The sequence below is a fragment of the Anas platyrhynchos genome, chromosome 1 (assembly GCF_047663525.1).
Source record: "Anas platyrhynchos isolate ZD024472 breed Pekin duck chromosome 1, IASCAAS_PekinDuck_T2T, whole genome shotgun sequence".
Lineage (NCBI taxonomy): Eukaryota > Metazoa > Chordata > Aves > Anseriformes > Anatidae > Anas > Anas platyrhynchos.
In genome coordinates, this window is record NC_092587.1 from 103,498,068 (window position 1) to 103,525,267 (window position 27,200).

Sequence of the window (27,200 nt, forward strand, 5' to 3'; positions counted from 1 at the left end):
GTGAAAGAATTTAATTATTATTTTCATTACCAGATGCATACATTATACAATGAGCCTACACAGACAATGAGCACTCTGTAAGAAAACAGGTGTAATAATTAAGAATGATCTGTTTATGTATGAAACTCTTCATTTTTATTGCAAACAAGGCTACCATTTAAACATACTTTAATAAAAACATTCGTAACAGTCATAACACTAAAACTGATGCCCTCCTTTTTCTTAAGGGATTATCCCAGTGCTTTAAATTTTAATATAACCTGAATGAAAACAACTGCTTTGATTTTATTTCCCTGCTGAAGTTTCCTGGAAATTTTAACTTGAATGCATTTCAGAGAAACAGAACACTAAACGCTTTTTGATTTTTTAAGAAGTCCCAGAGATAACCATTATATTGTGTACCCAGAAAAATAAGTTCGCAACTAAAAGATATATCTATTTAAGTGTTCAGCAGCTTAATAATCTCAAAGCCCTGAAGTTATGAGTACCATTGTATGGATTCAATAGTAACAAGCGATAGAAGGGTAACATCTGCATATTACTTATCATCCAAAACTGGAGTCAAATTACTGTTTCTAGCATCAACAAAATGTGAGTTCCTGTGTCTTACGTGGTCCTATTTAACAATATAGTACAACACTCCATTTTCACCCAGAAAGCAGCTTAAACAGGTCATTTACTTTCCATGGTCCGCCAAACGTGCCATGTGATTTACAGTAAATACCAAGCCTGTCACTAGCAAATACACCTTACTCTGTAGTAAGCACATCCCTATGAAGCTTACAGTTTGACCACTTGTTGCATCTATGCACACCCACCTACAAATCAATCCTGTTAGACCAGGGGAATTCAACAGGCTGCTACTTCCAGCTCTTTGAAGACATTTCTTGCTCCAGAGCTGGGCAAACGATACATGTGCTCAGTTCTTGCCAGTGATTCTGCAGAATCCAATCTTGTAAAATCCACCACTGCTACTCCACCTACTCAAGAGGAAGGCAGCAGAACACGCTTGCTTCTGCTGCCCCAGCTGCCCTTGCAGTGCTTCAGCATGTGTTGTTAGCCCTACCTGGGCAGATCGCTGTAAGCCTCAGGATGTCAACCTCCATTTAGAAAAGGTGTCAAGTCTTTACTCAGCTAGCATTTGACACTTAACCACAAGCTGTAATAACAGAGCACCCTTGTCTTTCAATTCTTAGATGTGGAATCCAAGCCAGAATTCACTTGACGAAATGAAGATGTTTATAGTGTAGGTGTCAGAATCTGAACAGGTCATGTTAGCCTCCTTGACTGCCTAGGAAAGAGCTAGGCTCTGCTATTGAGCTCATCCTATACCATGTGCCTAAAGGAGGTCAAACAATACACACCCTCTAAGTGCCTACTTCTGCCCACTGCCTGTTCTACAGGACTCCTATTTCTCTTCACCAAATGTATACAGGGTCCTCTCCCCTATCCTCCCTCCATTCAGGGGGTAGGCATCTGTCTATATGACAGGTGAGACAAATCCCATGCTATGTCCTAGGTCCATCATAACCATCTCCATTTAAGAATCAGCAACAAAACACCGATTGTGCAAGTTCTCACAGTTCCCCACTCAATACAGTGAATGCCTGTTACTGGGTAACACCAGTCCTTCACATAACTGCTTTTATTTACATGACACGAATTACTATGTTTATTTCAAAATATTCAACAGTTTGCACTTACTCCTTCATTTTTTCCCTCTCAGACACCACAAACGTTGTCCCACTCTGGGTAGTAACTCTTTGCATAGAAGCTTCTCCTCTTCATTACCAGTCTTCAAAAAAGAACCAAAAAAAAAAAAAAAGCTTAGCAGAGACCTTTCCCTTTTGGTGTGACCTATATATTTTCTTCTAGTCTATTTCCTTTTATTTTTCAATTTCTTACGACTTCCCTTAAGCCTTTTTTCTTTAAAAAAAATATTAAAAAGGCAGAATAAAAGGAAGTATCATTAAAATCTACTGAAAGAAGTGAATTTTCAGTGGGTTTTAGATCGAGCCAACTGATCAATTTGATCATGTTACCTCTTAATTTTTCTTATAGCATCTTCATTTTTATTTGAATCATCACAAACTAAAATTATGAATATTCTCAAGTGCTCTAATTTTACTTCTCTATTTCCTAATATTTCCCAGTTTTGTTTGTTCCCCTGCAGTTCTAATCTTTCATTCCTTCCCTTTCTTCTCCACAACACTGTTCCAGAAATTCTGTAGAAAATAGGCTGACTAGAAAAGGGTTAATATATATATATATATATATATATCTTATTTTTTTTTTTTTAAATGGAGGTGTTCAAAGCTTTCCTGTCAAGTCCAAAGCAGACATGCAAACTCAATTCTATCAGCTTGTAGAAATATACAATCTCTCACCTGACAAAATGGGGCATGACGTAGCTGTATGATGCAGAAGTTGGTCCCAGCTCCTTGAACTGCTCTCACAAGAGCAGAGCAGAGGGGGAGAATCACCTCCTTTGCCCTGCTGGCCATGCTGCTTTTGATGCAGCCCAGGATAAGGTTGGTTTTCAGGGCTGCAAGAGCACAGTGCCAGCTCATGTTGAACTTCTCATCAACCAAAACCCGCAGGTCCTTCTCCTCAGGGCTGCTCTCAACCCATTCTCCACCCAACCAGTATTCATGCTTGGGACTGCCAAGCACCTGTTGTACTACACACCAGATAAAACCAGTCCTTCTCAAAATTACTTTTGTTCCTGAACATTTTTCTTCTCTAATCTGACCAACTGCTTCAGAAATTGCAAAGCTATTAAAAAACATCAAACATCTTCTCATGGGGGCAAGGTGGGACTACAACAGTCTATTCAGCTATACATCTCAGTAGGGTACTGTAAGCTTAAAGAACTTAATGATGGTTTGACAAATCTCTTTCCCTAGCAGGAAGGAAGCTTTCTGTGACTGGCACTAAACTGTAGCATCTTCCACAAAATTAAGAAAAGCTGTGTATCTGAATTTGACTTACCACACTTTCAAATTGCTCTCTGTGAGGAAGCATCTTTTGATTTCTTTTCCATGCAAAACATTCAATAAAATTCACCAAAAGCAGCCCTTTTATGTCCACACCCCAGTATGCTGGTTTTTTTTTTTCCCTTCTAAAACATGTTTCACATGTCTTCCTACATGGCTCAAGTGGAAAAATCTTAGTTTAGCCATCATAAACCAATATGAACCTGTCTTTCTTCAGGGGCAAAGGAAAACAGGACAAGCACTGAACAATTCTCATCTCCACAGGCAAAGAAATCAGATCTGCCTGGCGCCAAGCCCTCTCAGCAAACTGACTCCATCAGACCAGGTTGGGAACACATTCCACAGGCAAAAGTCCTTCTCGAAGAACTTCCTGCCAATGGCTACTTGACATTAAAAACTAGGATGATCTAGGTCAAGTATCCCAGTTGACATTAATTGCTATGTTGGATCAAAAAAAGCAGACAGCTTCTCAGCTGGAGCTCAAGTCACATTATGGCTTAAAAGCAATCAAGGCCAAAACCTTGAATTACCCCTAGAAGCCAAAAGGAAGCCAACGCAGCTGTTGAAGAACTGCCCGAGCATGTTCTTGCCACCTATGCCCTCTCTGCAGATGGGCAGCTGCCTACTTCTTAAACTGGGGTTTCGTAGCAGCAGTCAAGTGCAGCCTCAAGACCAGGCTACCCTGTAGCCTCACATGGAGGTGACAGAGATGGAGATTATTATTCTGAAGTGAAACCCCCTGAAATAGACTATTTTTTTTTTTTTTGGCCCGATGCAGAAGGCTGAGAGCCTGCCAGCCAAAAACGCCTCAAAACCAGCAAGTTACAAAACGGTTATATAAGATGTTGGCTGCTAGTAAACTAGCACCACCCGTCTCTATAGTGTCATACCTCCATTTGCTGATACTTCCATTTCTATGTATGCTGAAGGTAAGTCTTGTGCTTGTCCAACTGGAAAAGAAAGATGACCTGGAAAGTCATCTTTATATTGACAAGAGTACAAGACCAAGTCAAGTCAATCTTAATTATTGCTAAGAGAAAAATTAGTATTTCAGAACACCATTCACAAGACCATTGGCTGAGGGGAAAAAAAAAAAAAAAAAAAAAGCTCCCAAAGAAAGAGACTGCAATCTGTTTTCCTGTTTTGTAAACAGAAAATGCACTTCTATCTAACTATTACATGGAATAGAAACAACTGCATGATTTTCTGAAAGCAAAGGAGGTAACATTTCTGAGGAAGAATCTGGAGAAAGATAAATGAGCAGCAAGATGGATAAGCACACCAAGAGTCAAAGAAATGGACAAGTTTGGGGAGTGGGCACCAACAGATAGTAACAAAGCAGTCAAATACCACTTTTGACTAGACCAAGACCCAAATAAGTCTTAAAAACCGGAAACACAATCTAATAACAGATATCATCAGATTATGTTGTTGCTTTCTTTAAGGGAAAATTGATTAGGAGCAGTAGCAATTTTCAGAATGCATCTTAATAATGCAAACAAGGAAAGAATTCAAATTCACAGTTTCAATCCTGGAGTTAACTGGTGGGCAATGCCAAGAAAGTCTTCAACAGGAAAAGTTGTCCCAGAATCTGACCATCCTTCCACATATTCTTCCAATTATTTCCAAAATATTACTTAGAGAAGAGGAAGAAAATGTTAAAGTGAACCCTTGCCATTAATGTGTTTTCCAAAGCTACTATTTTAACAGAAAACTAGGGGGCTCACCTTATGTACCCAAATGGCTTGAACAACACAGCCTTTTTAAGCAAAAGAGATAAAAGGATTTATATATATGTATGTATACACACACACACATATATATTTTAGGAAAATATGAAAATATATAGCTGTAATCTGTAACTCATAGCAGGCTTCCAAATAATAATCAATATTTTCCTTTGCATTTAAACATTGCTGAATCTTAATGCTTTATAGATGTTCAAGTGACAGAAAAAAATAATACTGTAGATGGAAAACCAGAAGTCTACAACAAATCCAACATTTGTATTATTTTATTAAAAATCTTAAGAATGTGGGTGCTAAAATGCACTTTTCAAAGCAAAAACAGTATTTGAAAGAAGTCGTTATTAGTCAAGCCAACTACTTGGCAATTACAGCACATGCAGTCCTGTGGACCATTGGCAGCTCACTTAGCTCACTGACAAAACAAAATGATTCTCCTCCCGCCCTGCTTAAAATACAATCTGCTTGTCCAACATATATATTTAACACTTGGTCTAAATTTTCTTAATTATTTACAGTTCCACATTCAGTTCAAAATCGTTTGTTTCAAGGATCATTTTCTGAAAATCTAGCCAGCACCATTTAAAATAAATGAAACAAACAAAAACCATCCTAAAACATAATGCCTTACAATTTTTTCCCCTATTTTATACTGTGCAAACTGTTCCCAACCCAGATAAGGAATAAAATGTTCAGATACAACAAGAGTCAAAATTAACCCTAAAAGTACTTGTAATAAGTAGACAACATTTCTTCATGTAAGCCAACAGGAATCACTATAGCCTCACTATATTACGGGGAGTAAAAGCCTGGTGAGTCTCCCCAGTGACCAAATTTTATGAACTAGAGCAGCTCCTTCCCCTTCCCAAGATATTTGCAGTCAATAAAATGTTGATAACCTATTAATGCTTCCAAAGAGGCTTTTTGATTTAGAAATACCCAGTCATTCCTCTTCTGCTCTTTCATTCATCAATACTTTGTGATGGGTCTCCTATAATCAGAGCAAAGCTCTGGAACACTGCATATTGAGCAGGTATTACATACACAAATTCTTAGTGCAGACGACAGTTTAGACAGCTGCACAGATTAAAGATTGATGACAGGAACCAAGAACACCAGCACGACCAACTTCTGTGTCAAAGGCAAAATGCCCCCAGATCTGTGTGGCCTTTGCTCAGTCCCCTGATGTGTAGCAGCCAGCTAAACCCCAGCAGTTTACAGAGGGGTAGACTGAGGTTTCTTTCTGTTTTTGAACAGCCTGGCATCACCTTTCTTCATCAAGCAGAGAACCTAAACACTATTACTATCCACGGCCTCTTACGATGGCTAAAAGGACAAAGTTGGAAAGGGCTTCTTGAATTCAGTGCACAGGCACTGAAAATTCAACACACACACAAACAGCATGCAGAACTCCACATCTCCCTTCACAACGCACATCTTAGGAAATGCGCATTTCTGCACATAGCTTTATTTAGCATGACCTAACACCTGAACCCTTACCCCCATCTCTCTTCTGCTACTGTAAGTGATGTTGCTATACCACACACACTCAGAAAACAGCAGTATTTAAGGGATATTTCTTTGATTCAGAACAAGCATTATAAAAAGCTGTTAATAATGTTATTAGGTTAAAAACAAAACAGTATTTCAAACTATATTTCACTAAATGTGCTATCAGAATTTGTAGATAAATTTAATAAATACATTCTCCACTGAGCATTTTAATAATTACTTAAAAAAAAGATATTGCCTGTTTTTGTCATATCTCACTAATTCACTTTTTTTTTTTTTTTTTTTTTTACTTTAGCTAAAATAGCATGTTTCTAAGCTTTTAAATTGATACACTTAAAAATTAGAGAAAGTTACTAAAAAGCTCCAGCCCTAAGAAGTGGTAAAGTACAAAACATGTTTCCATTTTTATCATCTTAATGTTTATTCAGTTTGGCTATTACCTAAGAATGTTTTTGCGTTCCTGGATCAGTAAAGTCTCATGAACCTCAAAGTTGTGAAACTAGATCTGCTTTGGGAATTTCATAAGTCAGCCTTTAAACAACAAACAAACCAAACAAACAAAAAACCACTTGTAAATAATTTCAAGCCTGTCCTCTTTTTCTGTTATTACAAAACTTAAGGGAAATGAGTGGTCTTTGTAAATTCATTTTTGTTTAAATTAGCACAGATTGTCCAACACATTCAGAATTTACTCTGATAACCTGTGCCTTTCCATATACAGTATGAGGCTAGAGTAGTCATTTATTAACCATAGTACAGATCTGCATTCTAAACTGAAAGGATGTTACATGAAACAGACTTCTGATTTAATAAAATTTCCTTTAAGAAAACTACAGTAGAATCTTATAAGCCTGATTCCAAAATATCATTTTCTAAAGTACCCAAATATGCTTTTTCTCTTTAGTTTGAAGAAGTGCTAAAATAGAATATAAAATTAGAAAAGGAAGACAAAAAAAGGGGAATAATAAGAAGCTTTGAACACTGATACAGCTTCTTGCAATGAAAGACTATTCTTGCTCAGAGAATCTCCTAACATAACCAAGAACAGCAGCAAGATAGATAAAGAAAACATGAGCTTGTGTATCTGTCAATAGGTTCAGGTAGGCCTACATGAGATAATGGGGAGGTGATTAAAAATAAATAATAATAAAAATAATAATAATAAAATCATTCCCAGTCTCCCATTTTCCCTTACTTTTACTCTTGCAGAAACTTCTTGCTACATATCACATCCTCAAAATCCCCCCAAATCTTTAATCAATAAAAGCACTCTTTCCTGATTCTGCTATAAGCTGGCTCAGGTAATTAAGACAGCAGACACGTTTATATTTTTTTTTTAACAGGACAAATAATTGCATCTCCTTAAACTGCTTCCAGCAGTACCACTGTCTGTGGCTGTACTAGTGAAGTGCAAGGACTGATGGGCAGAAGAGAGGACTTCCTTTTCAGTGAAACCTGGCTGGAATATCTATGTATTTGGTCTTTATAGGTAATGCTTCACTCTTACAGCTCTCCTGTATTTCCATACCTAATGAGGTGAGTGTGCCTAAGCTTTTCCCTCATATACAATGTCAACCTTCTGTACAGGAAAAAAACTCATGTTATTTGATGACAATGGTTCAAAATGAAAATTGGTTAGACAACCCTCATTGATACCTACTTTGAACCCCACCTGTTCTAGTGTACCCATTAAATAATGCCTCCATGCAGTTAGAATCTGTGTTTTGACAATTCTAGACTGAATGATCATCTGGGAATGCTGGCCTGAGACTGTGGCAGTCTGGGAAGGGGTATACCATTGCCACAGAACTCCCTAATGGATGCTCAGCCCAACTTCAGTCCCTGTGTTTTAGTCCCACACCTGTAAAGTTATAGCAGCCCCATTCCTCCCCTTAGCATGTGCCTGTGTTTTACACTCCAGAATGCTGTGGAATTCTACTTCCAGATACAGTTTCTACATACCTGTAATAGAAAACAGTCATTATCATACGAAACAAAAAAGCATAGTTAAACCTTTGGAGTGCTTAAGGACGGAGAATCACTTTTTCTTTGGATATAATCTATTCCTTCCAGCAAATAAAACTACAATAATCAAACCACCAACTCACAGGAGATGCTACAGCTTCACTGATTTTTGTGCTAAGCTCCCCTGGAATCAGCACACTTAAAGGACAGACCGTTCTTCTTGGAAAAGGCATATTTACTACTATATAGCTCTTAAAGGGAGTAACTAAAATAACACTTTAAAAAAAGATGTGCTAACTTAGATTTAACTGTTCAGTCACAATCTCAGTCCCTACCTCCAACTAAAGGAGACAGCTTTCAGGAGGCAGTAGAGCTATTCCCCTAAAATTTGTGTGTTCCACTTTGGTCTGATGTTCTCTCATACTCAGAGTCAAGGTTTACAATAGGAACAGGAAGCAGCAAAAGCAAACAAAGATAGATTTCCCTCAGAACAGGGAATAAATATTTTAAAGCATCACAAATGCCTAATCTTACATGTTAAAAGAGATGCATACAGCTCTCTCTTTAAAAAGTCTCTTTTAGGACAAAAACCTTTTACATCATCTTTCTCACAGGTACGTGTTCATATGTTATAATCTATTTTTAGAACGTCCTTCCTAGGTTAATTTTTAAACTTAGATCTGGGTACTTTTTGCCGTCCATACTTCTTCCAGCCTCCCTCTGCCCAAATATATCCATGGAGCCTGTATATTCCACAAATATTCTACTACCAAAAGCAGCAAGGATACAGAAGTCAGGTTTGCATAGCATACTTGCACAATCAGAACAGAAAGCAAAAATGAAAAAGAAAAAAAAAAAAAAAGATTGAAGAGTAAACCTTGTATATAAGAACACGGCACAGCATTTACAAGCCAAGACCCGTAACTTCCTGCAGCATGCACGCTATTATATGTATTTTCTATCACAGTAGGTGACATATAGCCATACAATTGAGTGTTAGAAGGCTTAAAATAAGAAAAAAAAAAGTCAGCACTGTTCCCACACTTTTACAGAAAGAATACGTAAGCATACCAGCCTTCATTCATGAGGTAGCCAGCCTGAGCTTGATAGTATGCCTGTAATGGAATAAACCCACCACAGGCTTCTTTGTATACATATGTAACCAAACCTTCTGGCAGTTTTCTCTTTACTAGCTGTATTTCAGCTCCCACAGCTTTAGATATGCTTGATACAGCTCATGAAAGGTACATTTTTAAACCATGGTCTGTTTATTTAGAAAGGTTCTGAACCAGAACACCTGTATGTAGAACACACACACACACCTTCTGAAAGTACGTAAAGACTTCAGACATCCAGAGGTGACAGTGTGAACTATCTAAGGAAGAATTAATTTCCCTTAGACTACATCAGCTCTTCCCATTTCACTTGCAAATAGTTGGAAAAACTATGGGGATGGATGAGGGGTGGAGAAGAGGACTTAAACCAGCTATTTTATATCAGCTAACCAATGTGCACTATCTGCAGACCAGAACTCAGGCAGCCACTGATAGACATCAAAGTCCCTCTCCAGAGCTGGGAGACGAGCACAAAACTGTTCTTTTATGTAATAGTTCTAGACAGGAAAATATTTTCTGTGACACATTGCATTTTGATATTTTTCTATTTTGTTCATGCCCTGGACTGACTATCAGTCTCAGAGCAGTTCCAGACATATTTATAACATTTTGTAAAAATACACTGTAAAATTATAATAAAATGATCATATCAACAGCATAACAAAAAAAAAAAAAAAAAGCAGCAGTGGGAAGGGTAGAATAGTCTGCAAATTCTACCTTCAATTCACATCATTGCTCTTCACCTCCACATCATTGCTTCTTCCTCTAAATTGTTTAACAATTTCTAAGATCAAAGGTTACTCAACCTAGTCCAAAGGGATTATTTAAAACTCCCGTCATCCACGCACTGTTAACCAACAGATTACTTTATGAAGAATTCCTCCCCTTCACCCAGAGACACAGAATCAAACAAGTCACATAAAAGTTAGCGTGCAAAGTTTTGGCAATATCTTTAGTTCTCCAACCAGTGGTTCCAGTGACGTAAGTATCAGAGTTCAAGTCCCAAGTATTCAGGACCAGCAAGTCTCAACACCTCCATTGCATTCCTATGCTCTGTCTTTTGATTAGAAAAGCTCAGGTATCTTCTCCTTCCCTCTAAACAATCAACGCTCCTCACAGTATTGCTTCTAACCCATTTGCTCCATCACTATGCCCAAAAAATGATTGTTACAGAATATATTAAAACAGATTAGCACATTTCACTCTCACTTACTCAGTGGTAGGGGTATATATAAGTGGGTATAATCCCTCAGGCACAAAAAGACTTATTTTGTTGCTGTTATTATTGTAATTTTTAAATAACAAAAACAAAAATATTTTCTACTCTAGGTAGAGCCACTGAGAGGAGAATATTTAATTTTTTTTTTATTTTTTTTTTTAAAGAGCAACTTAAACCCAAAGTCCTTCAATAACTCCTAAAATGCGGCCACAATTAGTTCAAACATATTACTTACGCATGTAGTCCCAACAGCAGGAAAACACTGTTTGTAATCTGAGAGAAAACAATGCCCACAAACCACAAGAAGTACCCAAATATTCAGCGCTGGTCACATCCAATAGAAGACAAGCCTCCTAGTTGTGCTGTAGTCACTGAACAACTCAACATAAATCACTCATGCATTTCAGAAGAGAATGTTTTATGTACATTACACACGAGCAAACTGAAAAGACTAAATAGCACACACAAGGTAACAAAGGAGAGCTAATAAAAGCATACAAAAAATATTATACCTTTTTTCTCCTCCTCTGTGATCTCATTTGAGTAATTAACAGTTACTTCTACATCTCTTAAGTGTATTGCTTGTAAAAAAAATAAATGCAAGAATACACTTTTGGAACAGAGAGAGATACCAGAAGTCAGCTTATGAATTGTGCTTATGTTTACATACTTCTTTCTGTGGCCTAACAATTGAATCAAAAGAGAAAAATCAGAAATATCTGCCCCTACATTAATTGATATGCAGGCTGAAAGTTAAGCACACATTTGTTTCTCCAACTTATTTTAGTTATATCTGAAGACCACTGTATTAGCCATACTCTTAAGAAAAATCACAAGAAGCATTCTAACATAAGCATTTCACATTTGATCAATCAGGTGAGATCTGTTTTACCCAGAAAGTGCAAGGCTTTCACTCATCAGAAGTATGTAAAAGCATGCAAAATTATCATGACTTATGCCCTCAGGACTTCTATTGTTACATTTTTTCCTGAAGTTTCTACAGGTAAGCTTCACCTTTGCTTCAAATATGTCACAAGGCAGCCGTCTACCCTAATTCTTTTTAATGAGAACATATGAAGTCATTTGATAGGTCTTAAATACAGACTCTAAATTAGGATTAAGAAAAATCAAGCAAACAGAAGCCTAACCTCTTGTTACAAGCTTCATCACCAGGTGTTCACAAACTGAAAAACAAGCCCCATCCACTACTTCCCTCCCAGTTTTAAGAGTTTGCAATGCTCCTAGCATCACTAGCTCTAACATACATGCTGTCACATGCCCTTCTGATAGTCTTTCTCCTTTCCATACCTTTGATACTGAAGCACAATAACTGCAACATTCAGGCATATTTGAGCGTTTTGTGTAACTTTTATGAATTACTTAAACAACCACCATTCTTTCAGCAATCTGGGACATCCTAGGACATCTCACTAGAGCTCTCAGGCTGCTGCAGATGCTCTGCAAATAAGAGGGGTGAGTTACTACAGAAATACACTGTATGCTCCACAGGGACCATCTCCATTTTTAAGCTACTCTCTTTGCTCAACAAGGACTAGCAGCAGGTGAGGAGACGACAGCACACACAATTCTGCCATCCTGCTACAGGGAGGGGACTCTTCCATAAAGGAATGGAGTGAGTAACCAGGGTTAGTAATACCATCATGGATACACTTGGCAAAGTCCACCAGCCACAGCATCAAGCAGTAAACTAATAAGAATTAGATCAGATGGCAGGTCTACAAGTGTTTATTGCCTATGACTTAACTTTCCCTCCTGTACAACGATCTAAGGAGGACAGAAAAAGGAGACCAGCATGATGGTTATATATGTTAAATTCATACAATCCATTATCCAGAGTAATGGATATCTGAGTCTCTAAATCTACTTAAGTAGTAGAACAGCAATGCCCTATGATATCCCAAAAGACCATAAAAAGGGGAATTTTGATTGTTCCTGTTCTCCTGTCATCTCATGAGGCACACACAATTTTCCTCAAAAAGTAACAAAAGAAGTCATAAGGTAAGAACCACAGAAATATTGTGATAATCCGCACAAAGAATATTTTAAAGGCAGATTTCATGCCTAAGTTTAGTTTTGCAAAGGCAAAAATACGGGTAGTATTTGCCTAGACAAGGGTCGGAAAAAATTAGTATAGGAACTGTATAGGATTGTAAACCAAAACACCACAGAAATGATGTCTGAATACATGTACTGTTCATCTTCATTGCACGGTAAAACACCTGGAAAACAAAATCAGAGCTGGGTGATGCAAAAATTAAAATCATGTGTTGTTGGAAAGCCTGAAAAGCACAGTGAATACATCCTTTTTGAATTTCAAAAAAATCACAGTAGAAAACAAATAATGACAAAATTTTGAGTCTAAACAATAAAGTTTTAGAAATTGACTATTTATTTGTTTCAGATCAAAAAGCAGTTCATGGTCACATGCATACTAAGATAATCATGACCGTGTGAAAAATTCTAGCAAAAGAAAAAGAGTTGGTGAACAAGAGCTTAAGACATATATGTTGAAGACCTATATTAAAAAAATAAAAAAAAAAAAAAAGACACTAAGCTTGCACGTCTGATGTTGCAATCCCAAGCCAAACCAGAGCTCAGTACACGACAAATGTGATTCTGTGCAACCTTGTTATCTCTTCACCTCTACAGTTAAGCCTATGTCAGGGAGTACAAAGAGGTTACAGTATGATATCAGCACAGTTTATTAACGTTCTTTCTTCATTTATTTGTAGCAGGATAAAACTTAAGGTAGCAGAGAATTAAACACCAACAAATTGAGAGAACCAGGACTGACAACTGAGAAATCACCTTAACCACCAGACAAAGGCAACCTTTTCTTCAAGACATTTTGCACTCTTACATGGTCACTGTTAAGAAGTTAGGACCAGATTTGCTCTTAGTATGTTAGCTAAGCAAAAAAAAGAGCAACAAAAGTGCATGGATTCTTCCTTTATCTTTCATAAATAGGACCTAAAGTAACAGATAAAGGACATTTTTCAGGTGTTTTTGCCTTTCTTCCCCATAACCATATACCTCTTGTCCACTATTCAGGAAGCTCTAGAATTAAAGTGAAATATTAGCCTTACTGAAGTCAACAGCACAATACCGTCTAACTTAAAAAGGCTAAGTAATTCACACTTAGTTGTTGTGCTCCTTTTCCCCTCTCCCCATTCAGATTGTTATATTATGATTTTGAACTTTACCTTTTGTATGTGGGAAAAGGAAGATAAGGAGAGATTTTTGCTTATTTGTGTTCTGAAAGCGCTTTTAGATCTCATCAAATTATGATTGTTATTACAAAGTGGAGGAAGAAAAAAAAAAAAAATCAAGCTATTATCCTAGTTGCATGTTTGGGAAGCAAGGATCAGAACCTTAACCTTCATTAAAAAAAAGGAGGGGGGGGAGGGGTAGAGGAGAGGGGAGGATAGGAAAAAAAGAAAGCTCTTGGGCAGGAGTTATAGGGCATCCCCAGAAGCCAGAAATAGTCACATAAGACATTCATTGCATTAATCAGCCTTTCAAGGATATTAATTCTCATTGCTGCATAATTTATTTAGCACATAATATTCTAGTAAGCAGAAGAAAGTTAGCTACCTCCACAGCAAGTAGCCTACTACTTTTGCCACACAAAGAAGAAATGATAAAAGCAAGTACTCTACAAAATAAGGCAAACAAGCCAGCAACCTTGCTGCCTAAATTATTCCAGAAAGAGCTGTGCAGGAAGAGGTGTTTCCAAGCTTCATGTAGCTTTGTACATCGTCACTGAAATCAGCCCAGTGCAGGTCTGGCAGAACACACCTGCTTGGACACCATCACCCACCAGGGATTTATGCTTTTCCAGCTGGGAAGTACATTTTTAGAAAAACAGCCATGAGCAGGGGATCAGAAAAGGTATGGGAAAAGAGTTTTCTAATTGACACTTGCCATGTGATTACCTTTCCGATAACTACAAATTTTCTAAAGCGAGCAGAAAAAAAACAACACTCAAGCAAATGTTATTTTCATAAGTGATAAGCAAAGCAACTCCGTTCAAATTAAGCTGAGGAATACAGACAAGAACACAGAGGTTTAAGCCCTGTTCTCTCTACTGCCTGAGAAGTGGAAGGCAGAAAGCAGTAACAATGTTCTTCTCTGCTGTTTTATACTGCTTTTTCACCTTATTGTGGCAGCACTAGGAATAAAAACTAGATAAGTTACTGAAGAACAAAATATAAATCCCATTCTTGCAAAAAGGGGGAGGGGAAATAAAAGACTTAAGTGGAAGTGGATGGACTACTTACAGCAATTATTGTCAAATATTTTTGCAGTCCCTTCTTTAATGTAGTTCCTTTCCTACATAAGAGCTGACAAATAAGCGTGAGAGGTTCTCTTTGTAGGAGGAGGCGAAAAGAAGACTGCAATAATACTATGCAATGAAGATAAATTTTCCCAATAATGCAAGCTACAGAAGACATACGGAGGTCAGATAAAACTATTATTTGCCTTTTCAAGCACTATTTTCTTCAGCTGCTAAATAAAAACATTATGAAGCCATTTTACACAGCGAAATTTAACCTTATATTAACCTTCCATATTAAGTAAACAAACCTTTCTAGCCAATAAGCCTCTCTGTGAACTCTCCAAGATGATAAGCAATACCTTAATTACATTCATTTACATGACTTTGAAATTGTTCCAGATCAAAGTCAACGACTACAAGGTCAAAGAGTATCAAAGTCTGAAATAAGGAGAAATCTACAGTAGGCCAGTTCACATGAACATGGCACAGCATCCTTCCTAAGCAGCATGTAAAGGTCAGGGGTACAAACCAAGTGCTTGCCTTTGACATGTCATCTATTACAGGGAGAGGAGAAAAAAAATAAAAATAAAAAGCAAAGTACTCTAAAATACCTAACACTGGGAACTTTTTAACTTTTTTTTTTCTTTTTAAGACTATTACAAGTTGAAAACAATAGACAGTTTCAAATAGCTTTTAATGTCTACTGGCCAATCAAGCAGTATGAATATTTTATGCAAATATTTTATATCCTAACTTAAATGCACAATACAAAAGATTCCATGTTAAAAAGCAGCAGATTCACTAACAATTACAGAATATTTGCTATAGTGCCCTGTTACATTCAGTAACATTAAACTGAATGGTTTTGCACAAATTTATCTAGGAATGAAAAATGGAATTGTAGAAGGGAAGCCACCATACTGGTTTCATGACACCATACTTCACAAACTAAGCAGACTCTGAGAGAAGCCCAAGCACAATAAAAATCACTTCCACTCTCATCAACAAAACTAGACTCTAGCCTTAAGATATGGGTAAAAAGTATCCTGTGTTGTAGTCTCAAACAGATTTTTTATCATGTTACCTGAAAACCTCTCATTTGTGCTACACTTAGAGCAGGAAATGCTAATTACACAAATTGCAGCAACTATAGAGATTTTAATAACAACCACTGCAAGAAACTTGATAAAGTACCTTCTGCCCTGAAATAGCAGACAAGCATACACAGCATCCACCCCATTCCCAAGATTATTAGATAATGGCTCAGGTATGATCAATAGCAATCCAATTAGCCAAAATATAGTATGCATGCACACTGCACTAATAGCTAGTTTCAGGATTATATTTTGTGTGTTATAAAGATGAAAATATTACAAATATGCATATAGAGAAGTCTGAATTACAGCTTCTGGATTTAAGCAATCACTATCAACAAACTACAGCTGACATTTTCTTAGTATTAAATTAGATAAATCTCCCTGCACCCCCACTTTACTAGCCAAGCACTTTTTACACAACTCTCAAGCCAACAACCTTCTGCAATTTAAGTATGATTTAGTGCAAGAGAAGCAATGAGTATTATAAAATTTATGCTTGTTCACCTTCTCTCCCCACAGAGAAGGGCAAGATGTTTTTTCATGTAAATATGTATTAGATCCAAATCATTTAAATAGATATTATTCCATAGAGAACATGATGCTGCATATGCCCATTCCAGCTCCATGTTGCTAAATAAACTGCAAGATAATGATGATGCCTTGCTCATCCTAAAGGACACTGAAAGTATTTCTAGGCTTTTCAAAGAGAAATAGGGGAAGAGACTTTCACAAGATAAAAAATAATAATACTAAAAAAAAAAAAGGTGGCTCTCACAAAGCTAGATACGGTGAAGACAAGCTGTTCATAAGTCATGAATCCGCAGTTCTCTTCATGAACAGGCCACAGCTGTTACAGTAAAAGTATAGTTTAGCTGCATGCAGCAGTCTTCAAAATATGCATATCAAATCATTAAAAGAGTTGAAGATACTAAACTGAGTGAAAGAAAATCATGTTTCCAAGTCGAAAAATATTAAATTTAAGACAGGTGTCAATTTTAAAGTTAATGTTGGAACGTTAAATGTAAGGTGTCTAATGTTAATTTAATGCAGCTTTATTTCTCAATTGTATTTAGCAGAAAGTGTCGTTGCTTGAATGGACAGGAGATAGAGAATAGGGAAAGCTTAATAGCTTTTAAATATAAAATCTTTAGTCCTTAAAAACAAGTAAGCACATATGTGTCACTGCTTTTCACAGAATCAAAAGTTAATCAGCATGTTACCATAAAGCACAATTCTAGTTAACAATTTAATTCAAAATCACTTTTGTTTCAAGTGAGGAAAGCTTCGTGACCAATGACAGTCATCAGATATCATTTGGGCCAAAGTCAGTATCTTACAACACAGTCTGACCTCTACTTGATTTTAAAATAGGATAATCACCTTCAACTATGTATGAACCTTGAACATTATCAAAAACAGTTTTATTGCATCAACGATTTATTAATAGTCTCATATTAATAGTAATGTAACTTTGACTTTACAAAGTCATAAAGATGACAGGAAACACACTCAAGACTTACTGTGCTACCTATTTTACTCTGGGTTTAAGGCAACTTCATGTTACAATAAAATAAACTATCCAGAGAATAATAGCTACAAAAGAAAATCCAAGAAAAATATGCATGTATCATCCCAGTTAAGTAATGGAACAGGAAGGAAACAGAGAATGTAATGAAGTCAGGTATAAACCCTGAATCCTTTTAAGTACTGAGGATTCTCTTCTATCCAACAGTGCTAAGAACTGAAAAACTGTTAGCACTGAGGCAGATAACTTCAGGACAAATACATTAAAAGTGATGGTTATAAAGAAAAGCTATGAACTTTTGGTAGGAGCACACGAAGGCAGATTCCCCTTCCAAGCACAGCATCACAGAATGGCCAAGACTCATGGGACAAAATTCAAAACAGACCTGATGAGGAAGTTTTCCACCCAGACCTTTCTGGTTCAAAACACTTGCTTCAGAATCCTTGCCATGTTTTTCATATTGTACGGTCACTTTTATAGCTGTTATCCCCATTACAAAACAGTTGACAGTTTAAACAAAGAACAACTAAGAAAGTACAATATTCTATAACTGGCATTTACAGCACTGGCCTTGGACTTGTAATCTTTACCAAACGGGCACACAAATCAATCTATCAGCTCATAAAGGTGTGCTTTTTTAACCTCTAAAACAGATGGGATTGGCCAGAAATGTCTGGCATGTCAAACTGCTAATCACTGCTGCCCTTTGCACAAAATAACCCACTTAAGTTGAGGCATGGTTGCACTGTAACAGACATTAGTCTGTGGGAAACCCATTTAACTGTCACATACTCCTGCCACTCCTGCTCTCCCTTAATTAAGCCTAATGCCTCATGCTTTGACCTTTTGTTCTAGCCTATTAACCCTATCTAGTACAAGTTCAAATATGTTAAACTAAAAAGTTTGCTGTAAAATATTAAATGCCAAGCCACTGGGAGAATGAGGGATATCTCCACCCTGCAAGTTACCCATCCCTTCACCAAATTTTCTAGACTGACATAACAGAAGCACCACCTACGTTAATTCCCAAAGACAAACACACCCAAATGCTTAGCAACAAAAGCACAGTTCTTTTCACTTCCATGTAGTCTTTCTTTTCCTCTTCAGCGGGGAAAGGAAAGAAAAGTGAAAGTTTTGTTTGCAACTTCATATCCTCAGGCTTTCGTTATTTTTATTTTTTTTAACCAACAAGGAAAAAGCATGCTATCAGTCAAGATCAAACTACACTCATTTGCTGTTCTCTGAAACCTATCATTAAAAATAAAATGCAGTCAGTTTACAGTGACCAATTCTTCTTCAATTAAGGACTGCCTCTGCCAGCCTCACTTACACTGAATCACCACCTTGTTCTTTTGACAGCATAGTTATAATTACTCCAAGTTTTTAATCCTCATCTGTATCTTTTTGTAAGTTACATCTTTTGAAGTTTCATGTAAAAATTGTATATCTGTATAAACTTGAACATAGCTTATAAATTTTAGCTCAATGAGGCAGACTTTTCTTTGATGTATGCTCAGATTTAGACAACATCTAGGCAGTCGCCTTCCCCTCCTGAAACTTACACAGCCTCAGCCAGATCAACAGTTATGTTTGCAAAGCTGTACTTTTCTGCGGGAATCCAAGTGGCCTAGAATTATGACTTAAACAAACAAACAACAACAACAACAAAATAATCAAAAAATAATAATCTCTAATCAAGACAACCACTGTACTCCATGTTAAAACTATACAATGCTATGCAACCCAAAGTTGCATACTAAGACAGGTATTCTTCAGTATAATGCTGGTTAGAAATGGAGTAAGGAATGCCATCTCTGCCAAAAGCATCAGACACCTATGCACTGACAGACACATTTTCCTCAAATCATTAGCTTAATCACCTTACTGACAAGCTGATACACACAGTGCAAAACCTTAATTCACAGTATAGACTCTTGCAACTCTGAATAGAATGACTTTTAAACACAGGTAACAATTTGAAACAAAGCTTTCAGTTACTGAGCTATTTTTGAAGACCTGAAACATTTCAAAAGCATTGTTGCCACAAAAGCCACTGTCTATTAAGTAGTATCAGGGTTGTTTAAGAAACCATCTCTTGCTGACCACAACAACTGTGAAGTTGTAAATTACTATTAATTTTGTTCTAATTTCAAGTGTCTATCTCACCAGTTCTGATACCAGCAAATAATGCAGTTAACTTCCCTGTAAATACAATTGCTTAGACGACTAGGCACTATAGCAGTGTTAGACTTTGAGTCAAACAGAAAGCATCACAGAAAAAGAAATGGATCCCTCATTTTGATTTACCTTTATTTCCAAAACACCTGGATTATCTGGATTTTTTGATAAATCCAGAGTTCCCCAATTTAAAAAAGCACAAACATTTTCTGATGATCTCACTACGGTTGACTATTATGGATGCTCAAACCAATTCTATACTCAAAATGAAGTCAAACAACACATTTATTAGAGGAAGAGTATGCTATATATGCTGCATCATTACAGTGGGTATGCTAGAAATTTTTCAGGCTAGGATTTGATATGACTGCCTCGAGCATTCTAGGCCTTCCTTACTAATGCTCCCAAAAGTTGCCACTGGAGGCAACACAAATGAGTCCTAAGAGAGACCAGAAACAAAACAACAACTGCTTGTCAACCATTACATGCCCAAATTATATTCTTTATGCTCATCAGCATTCTCAAGTTCTTAGGCATGCATGTAAGGCCCACTGAGTACAGTGGGGCTACTCAAGTGAATAAAATTACTCACAAACCAAAGTACATATACATAAGCAATCACTGGACAACACTTGGGGAATTATTCCCTAGCATCACAGAAAAATAGGATTTAGAAAATGGGAACCAAGGGAGCACATACAAACAAAATGACAGTGGTGTTAAATGTCTGCAAGCCATTGTAATGCAATATCTAATAATGATTTTACTGTGACAGTCCCTTGCCACAGAAGCTCAACTTGGATCTGTTTTATTTCAAAAAAATAAAACATTGTAACACAAGTTTTATTTAATCGTCTTTCACTCTGAAATTACAAGCAAATCTAAAGCAAAACAAGTAGGCCAAATCTTCAGGACTTACCAGCAAATTCCATATAAAACATTCAAACATTATCAAAAATATTAGTGGTCTTTAATCAGCACACACATTAAGAAAAAAGGAAGCCTGACATTAAAAGACAGGGATTATCTTGAAAATCTACTGTTTTAAAACATACTGTAGTCTTAAAAAGACTCGTACAGGACAGAAAGTTGTATGACAGATTTGGCAAGACAAAGATGAAACCCAAAACTGAAGAAACAAGGGAAACAATTGAAACAAATCATTTACCTTGAAAGTGGTCCCATCAGGAAGGTTCTTCCTTCAGGAGTCCAAGGATGCATTAATTTTCTTCCTCACCAATTCTATGCTTCACCTGAAAGAAGAAACAAAAATTGTCCTATGAAAATCTGCATACAAATTTCTCCTCTTCCAATCTATGTCTACCTTTTCATTATTAGCGTAACAATAAGGGATGTTTTATTTTTAATGTTTCTATTTCAAAATAAAAATGTAGCTCAAAACATCAGAAACCAAAGTTTTCCAAATAGAACCACTTGTAAATCAATTACAAATAACTTGCATCACCTACACTTGTATTGTCTAGATAATTGGAGAGCATTTCTCCAAGAACAAAGTCCACGTTCAGCTTTGATTCAAAGCCACGGTCCTGTTTTTCTTCATTTTATTCAAAAAACAACCATGACATGAAAGCCCTCCTTCCTATGTAGCAAGTACCACTTAACACTTCAGACTCACACCTATAAATCTCAGTCATATTTTTAAGAGCCCTTTAATATATACAAGCAAAAGATGAGACCAAAGTATAATTGGTGAACAAAATGCCCACAAAATAATTAGAAAAAAAAAAAAAAAGAAAACAAACCAATAGAAATGAAAACACTTGTTTTGAGATATTCAAGAATTAAATAATGTAGAACAGTATACTTCGAACATGTTATCCACCACAAGTACCACTTTAAAAGTTCTCAGCGCTTCTCTACTACTTCTAACTTATGGTAAAAGATGCAAACTTACAGGTAGTGCGGGTCATTGCTATTTGTACTACTTAACCTTCAGTAACAGGGCTTGTCAGAAGAATAATGCTCATGTAAACTCCTCTGCCTCCAGGTCACCACCCTAAGCAGCGAGTTTATTATGCATAAAAAAAATTAATTATAATCAAACAGAAAAATAAAACAAAATAACAAAAACAGACTCTCTCTTTGGTTTTGCAGAATTTTGCCCTTCTCTCATTTGGCACAGGGAGGGTTCCCCTTCTCTTTCCCTCACTTTTAGCCTCTGTTCTCACAAAGCCTACAAACAAAAGAAGAATTAAACACAGGATTTCTCTAGTATGGAGGACTCCAAGGATGGCTACTGGGGCAGTAGAGTAGAGGGGGAAAAATGCATGCTTTGCAGGCAGCTTATAGCATTGCCCACTTCTGCAAAGCCATTTGGGCTAAAGTCAGTTCAGAGAAAACATCTGACTCTGACTACTGTAATGTACTACCTGGGAAAAGAGATACAGGTGTTGAGAGAAGGCTCATCATCCAAAGACAACCTATTCAAAGATTTCAGGTCAGTGAAACAGAAGCACACTGGGCTACTGCCAACATCAAGATCCAACAAAAGCAGTGGATCCGCTATGCTGAAAAAAAAGTAAATACCCTGAAATACTACATGCAGAGACTACTTCAGATCCTTCCCCCAAATACATCATTAAAAAAGTCAATTTGTCCCACAGAACAATAGAAGTCTCAACATTCAAATTTAAGTAGGGAAAAAAAAAAAAAAGAGATTAAGTCACCATTGCAGTCAAAATAAAAGGAGAAGTGACAAAGGTACAGTGACAAATGCAGCAATAAATATCATTCAGAAGTCTTTCCAGCCCCACTTGACTGAAAGAGCAGGTCAGCTGGATGATGGAGCCTCTTGTGACCAAAGAAGAGAGGGACAAGAGCAGAACACCCTTGGAGCAGAAGGAAGCTGTGCTTTTAAATTTACATAATAAATTGAGGCAATAAATTGAGAAGATTACATATATTTGAGAAAAATAGTTCATTTTAGTAGTTCTGTGCTATGCTATACTATAGATGTAGACAGTGTTTTCCACCACTGACAGATGTTTTTATTTAAGTATTCCTACTTCCATGAGAAGACAGATTTCTATCTAAGGGAGAAACCAAGCAAACAAGAAAGAACACCACTGTATTGCCGTCAAGGTTCAATGTATGCATAAGATTTCCTTTAGGTCAGCATTAAGCAATCTTTTTGTATTGTTCCTTGTGACTACAAAAAGTTTTTAAGAGTTCTGAGAAAAGAACAAAAGAATTTACTCTTTCTGAGAAAAATAAATCCATATTTCTTCATTGATGTTCGAGAAATTCTTTGCTAGAATACTATGTTATTTGTAGAAACTTAACAGCTGGATACTTGGGTTTGTGCACCTCAGTGGCTGATTGTTGCTCTCCTCCCCATTATAAGTCACTGAAAATGTGATGTGTGATGACATTAAAAATGCAACCAGGACAATCTCCTGGGATGGGACTGATCATTTCTTCTCACCTCTGTAGAAGGCTGAGCTCACTTCAGCACTAAAGAAGTCTTTTCCCTTTCCCTTCCAACACCATTTTCACAATGAGTGTTGGGCAGGTAAAAGAGGTAAGAAGCCAGCAGCTGTGGATTACTTACAGATCACTGTAAAAAGAATCAGCATCAGAGCAACAGTGTCAGCCTAAGGCCACACGGAACTAAAAGACTGTTTTTCCGCAAGACATGCGTCTTGTACTGTTCAGCACTGAAATTCATTAAGTGCTTTCTTAGGCCACTTAAATGATCTCTTCTTTGTTTTTAAATACAAGGTGCAGTCAAGACTCAAACACTTTACACCCAGCATCTGCCCGATCTGTTATGATCACCTTCTTGCAGCTTTCTTTCTCGAGAGGAAGAAGAATGTGCCTGCCGAGTTATTCTCCCAATGCTCAACTTTTCTACACTAAACCTCTTAGAAACCCACAGCTAACAGAAGACAAGCAGTTTCTGCTTTTAACCTGATTTTGTCTATAAGCAAAATTGTTCTCTGCCAGAGATGGTGATATTTAGAAGTGAAATGTGTGAAAGCAGAACTTCTCTCCAGACAGGTAATTATTAAACAGGAGTAATGAGTTCCAGAAACAATTTCAGTAAGAGACTGCATCCTATTTTGGGCCAAACTCTCCCGATGGCTAGCAACTGCTTCTTCCCCTTCCGCACCACACAGATGTTTACAGGAATATTAGTTTCAGTTCTCCTTCTTTAACCATTTAAGTCAAGTGACATGCAACAGACAGCCAAACAAATTACCACATTAATTCTTCCAAGTGCTATATAGGTCTGGTCACATTTCTCAGTGTACTTGAAATAAATAATCCAGAAACACTAAAATATATGCATTCATCTTTAGCAAGAGAGTTTTCCTTCCCATTTTCCTGGAGGCAAATCTTCCCATTATCAAATTCAAGCAAGTTTATGTGATCACAGATGTCCAGTTAAAATATCACTTGCAAATCTTTGCATATTATTTTCTAATTCAGTATTTTCAAATGCAACTATCAAAACCCGACCACCATCATATCCAGAAGATAAGTCACACACACTTGTTAAATATGTTCCTCACATGTGCTGTGGGCAGACCAATACAGCTAGTCACTGCTCTTATCATGTTGGCCTGTTCGCAGGAAGAGAGAGCAAACCACAAACGCTATTACTGTTACCCTTCTTTCTTTGGTTTAGGGCTATTCAGACAGATTGTCAAGTTTGTATTTTTAATAGTTTTATCCATTTGCGCATATTCTCTTGTACATCTTCCTCCCGTTCAGACTTCACTCCCTACCTGCATTATCTTTCCACTTGCCTGTCATTAAGCTCCTGCTGAGCAGTAATGATTTATATTTCAAAATCCACACTTCTTGTCCCAAAAGAGCATTTAGCCCTTTTTCCCATCCATGGGATGTGCATCCTGTTTGTCCCATCTACCACCTGTAACCCAGCCATGCACCCCACACATCACGGAGACCCAAGGGCACCAGGCAGCCACCACCCCACCGCTCTTGGGGCCAGTGCCCCCACATCAGGTGCTTGGCTAGAAAGCCCACAGTCTTCCCTGTCTCCCTTCTGGAAACCCCGTACATTCACATGCAGGAATAAAAATGCAAGCCATTTTGGTTCTGAGGTTCAGGCTGGTTCATAGGAGCTATTCTAAAATTAACAAAATATTACAGTCTTCAAGTCTTCCCCTGCAGTGAGGCATCAAGCATTACCGTTGAGCAAGACAGCTGACTGTGGGAAATGCAACTCCCCAGCTTTGCCTTGGGCAAGTTTATACATGTGCTCGGCACAATGCAAAACGGAGTTTATCTTTTAGTATACCAATGTGCTGCACTGTCACTGGTAAAATTAACAGTGCACTCAGTGCTAACAATAATACAGGTGGCATTACAGAAACCTTATGTCAGTGTTCAAATACAGGAGGAAAAAAAAAAGTTCTCTCTGAAAAGTCAAAATAAAGCTTTAAAGCAAGCCTTGGTCAATTATTTTAAACTAATCCCATGTTAAATAAAAACTACCAGCACATATGATCATCAAGTTAATCTGTGTTTGAGTCCTATAACCTTTACCGAATCAGTTTAAGAAATATATGCATCTTGGATGTCTTTTACATAACAGCAGTCATCCTAAACACAACTGACTATCAAATGCTGGAGGTGACACAGCCAACATTTAAAGCACATGCTTTTTAAGCTTACAATATAAAAACATCTGTTCGCTTCTTTATCAACATAGTCTCTATGATCATAATAAGTTTTTGTTATTTTTACCCACCAGTTTTGTTTAGCATTATCTATCACTTTAGAAGAAGAAACAATTGCAGAGAGAAAAGAGGAAGAACATATTCTCATCTGTTTATATATATATATATATATTATTATTATTTTTTACCCCAAGACTACTAGGGGAGAAAAAGAAACACAACACAACAGTCAAGTTTAGATATTTAAAAAACATCCACCCTGCATGATTTGGCATTTGACAGCATCTTACATTGTGTGCATACACAATATAGAAAAATCTTAAAGCCACTGACAGACCTCCCTCATCAGATAACTCAGAACTGCACGCCAGTCAAACAGGAGGTCAATTTTCACCCCAGCCTAAAACATGCAGTCACTACTTGTTACTTCTTCCTTCCTGCTCAACAAAATGTATACCTGTGTATGTGTGCATGTATATACACACACATACATATATATACACACACATACCTGCATACACACAAACAATGCATTTAACATGCATTTAACTCATAAAAAACTGACCGTCTTGCCTCATAGACTATCCCTGGCCATACAAACGTTGATAAAATAACAAGAGAGCCCTTCTCAACCACAAGTTTGGGAAGACAAATGCCCCAGACAGCAGAAGTCACAGATCTGCCCAAGCACAGCCCTGAACGAGAACTTTTGCTCTCCGAGACGTCCGCTCTGGTCGCCCGTACAACAACAATTACTCAGATGCCATTAGATCAGATTTAAACCACAAAATACTCCCAGCTCAGAAAGCCTGTGTCATACGGCTTCTTAATGTGTCACTTTCTAGCGTGTTCAGCCAGGCCCACAAGCAACGCTTCAGGTTGGACTATTAAAGGTTTCCAGCTCTCGCTCAGGGATACTCCACCTTTCCTCCCTATGGCTCTTTGTAGGCTAGATCTGCACGCTTTTTTAAGTAAAGCTCTGTAACATCTCTAAACATTTATCGTGCCATGACTCAGTTAAATTCTGATCAGCCAAGGAGCTCCCAGGCACCGCAGGCAGGTCCCCCTAGACGAAACGCAGAGCGGTACGGTCTCCAGACTACAGAAAGACCATGCAAAAGGGGCCAACTTCCACTTCAGCTCTCCTAACACCAGCACGCTGCCAAAGCCAGACATTCCCCCGTTTTCTCCACACTTTCAACACGCGTCAGGCATTTCAGCTCGAGTCTCCTTTCAGTTAAAACGCTGTGGATCGGAATCCACGAGAAGACAAGCAAGGCACAAAGCGGGTGCAGCAGGGGCACGGCGCTGCCCCTCGTTTTGCCCACGCTCTGCCCCCGCGTCTCCTCGGGCTCCCCTCTGCTCCCAGTTAATCACCGAGCGGCACTCGCACAGCACGGCCGCCTCCAGCACCTTCCGCAGGGAGACGGCGCGGGGGGGGGGGGGGGAGGCAGAAATCACCTTTAAAGGGCTTCGGGGACAGGAAAACACGCCAGGAAAAGTAACCTTTAGTCTAGAAGGGAAACAGCGACGTCCCCGCGGGGCCGGCGCGGCGGCGATGAGGCGGCATCTGCGGGGGCACCCGCGGCCGCCCCGACCGGCGGCCAGGGGAAAGGGGGCGGGGGGCGCCCGCAGGTGGGGCTGGGACCGAGAGGGAGGGAGGGAGAAAGGGAGGGAGAAAGGGAGGCAGCAGCCGGCCTCGGCGCTGCCCCGGGCGGAGCTTCGCCGACCCTGGCCTCGACCCCGGAGGTCTCCCCCCAGCCAGCGCTCGGGCTGTAAAAGCCGGGGTCCCCCCCTCGCTCCCACGCCGCCCCCAAGCCCCCCAAACTTCCAGCTGGCCCCGTACGGGGGGGTCCCCCCCCGGAAGCCGTCCCCGCCG

General features: G+C 38.2%; 1 protein-coding gene across 23 annotated transcripts in view; it reads right to left on the reverse strand.

Annotated features, from left to right (window-relative positions):
* Positions 1-27,200, reverse strand: part of NRIP1 (nuclear receptor interacting protein 1) — a 226,722-nt gene that overhangs the window by 132,120 nt on the left and 67,402 nt on the right. For 15 of the 23 annotated variants that reach the window (XR_005269054.2, XR_003494728.3, XR_005269055.2 and 12 more), the window contains one exon: positions 20,821-20,905. The gene's annotated coding sequence lies outside the window, so the exon portion shown is untranslated. Of the gene's footprint in view, positions 1-1,704; positions 1,796-20,820; positions 20,906-26,782; positions 27,130-27,200 lie in introns of those variants that run through there. The other 8 variants (XM_021279065.4, XM_027449297.3, XM_038185873.2 and 5 more) reach the window with 3 other exon arrangements.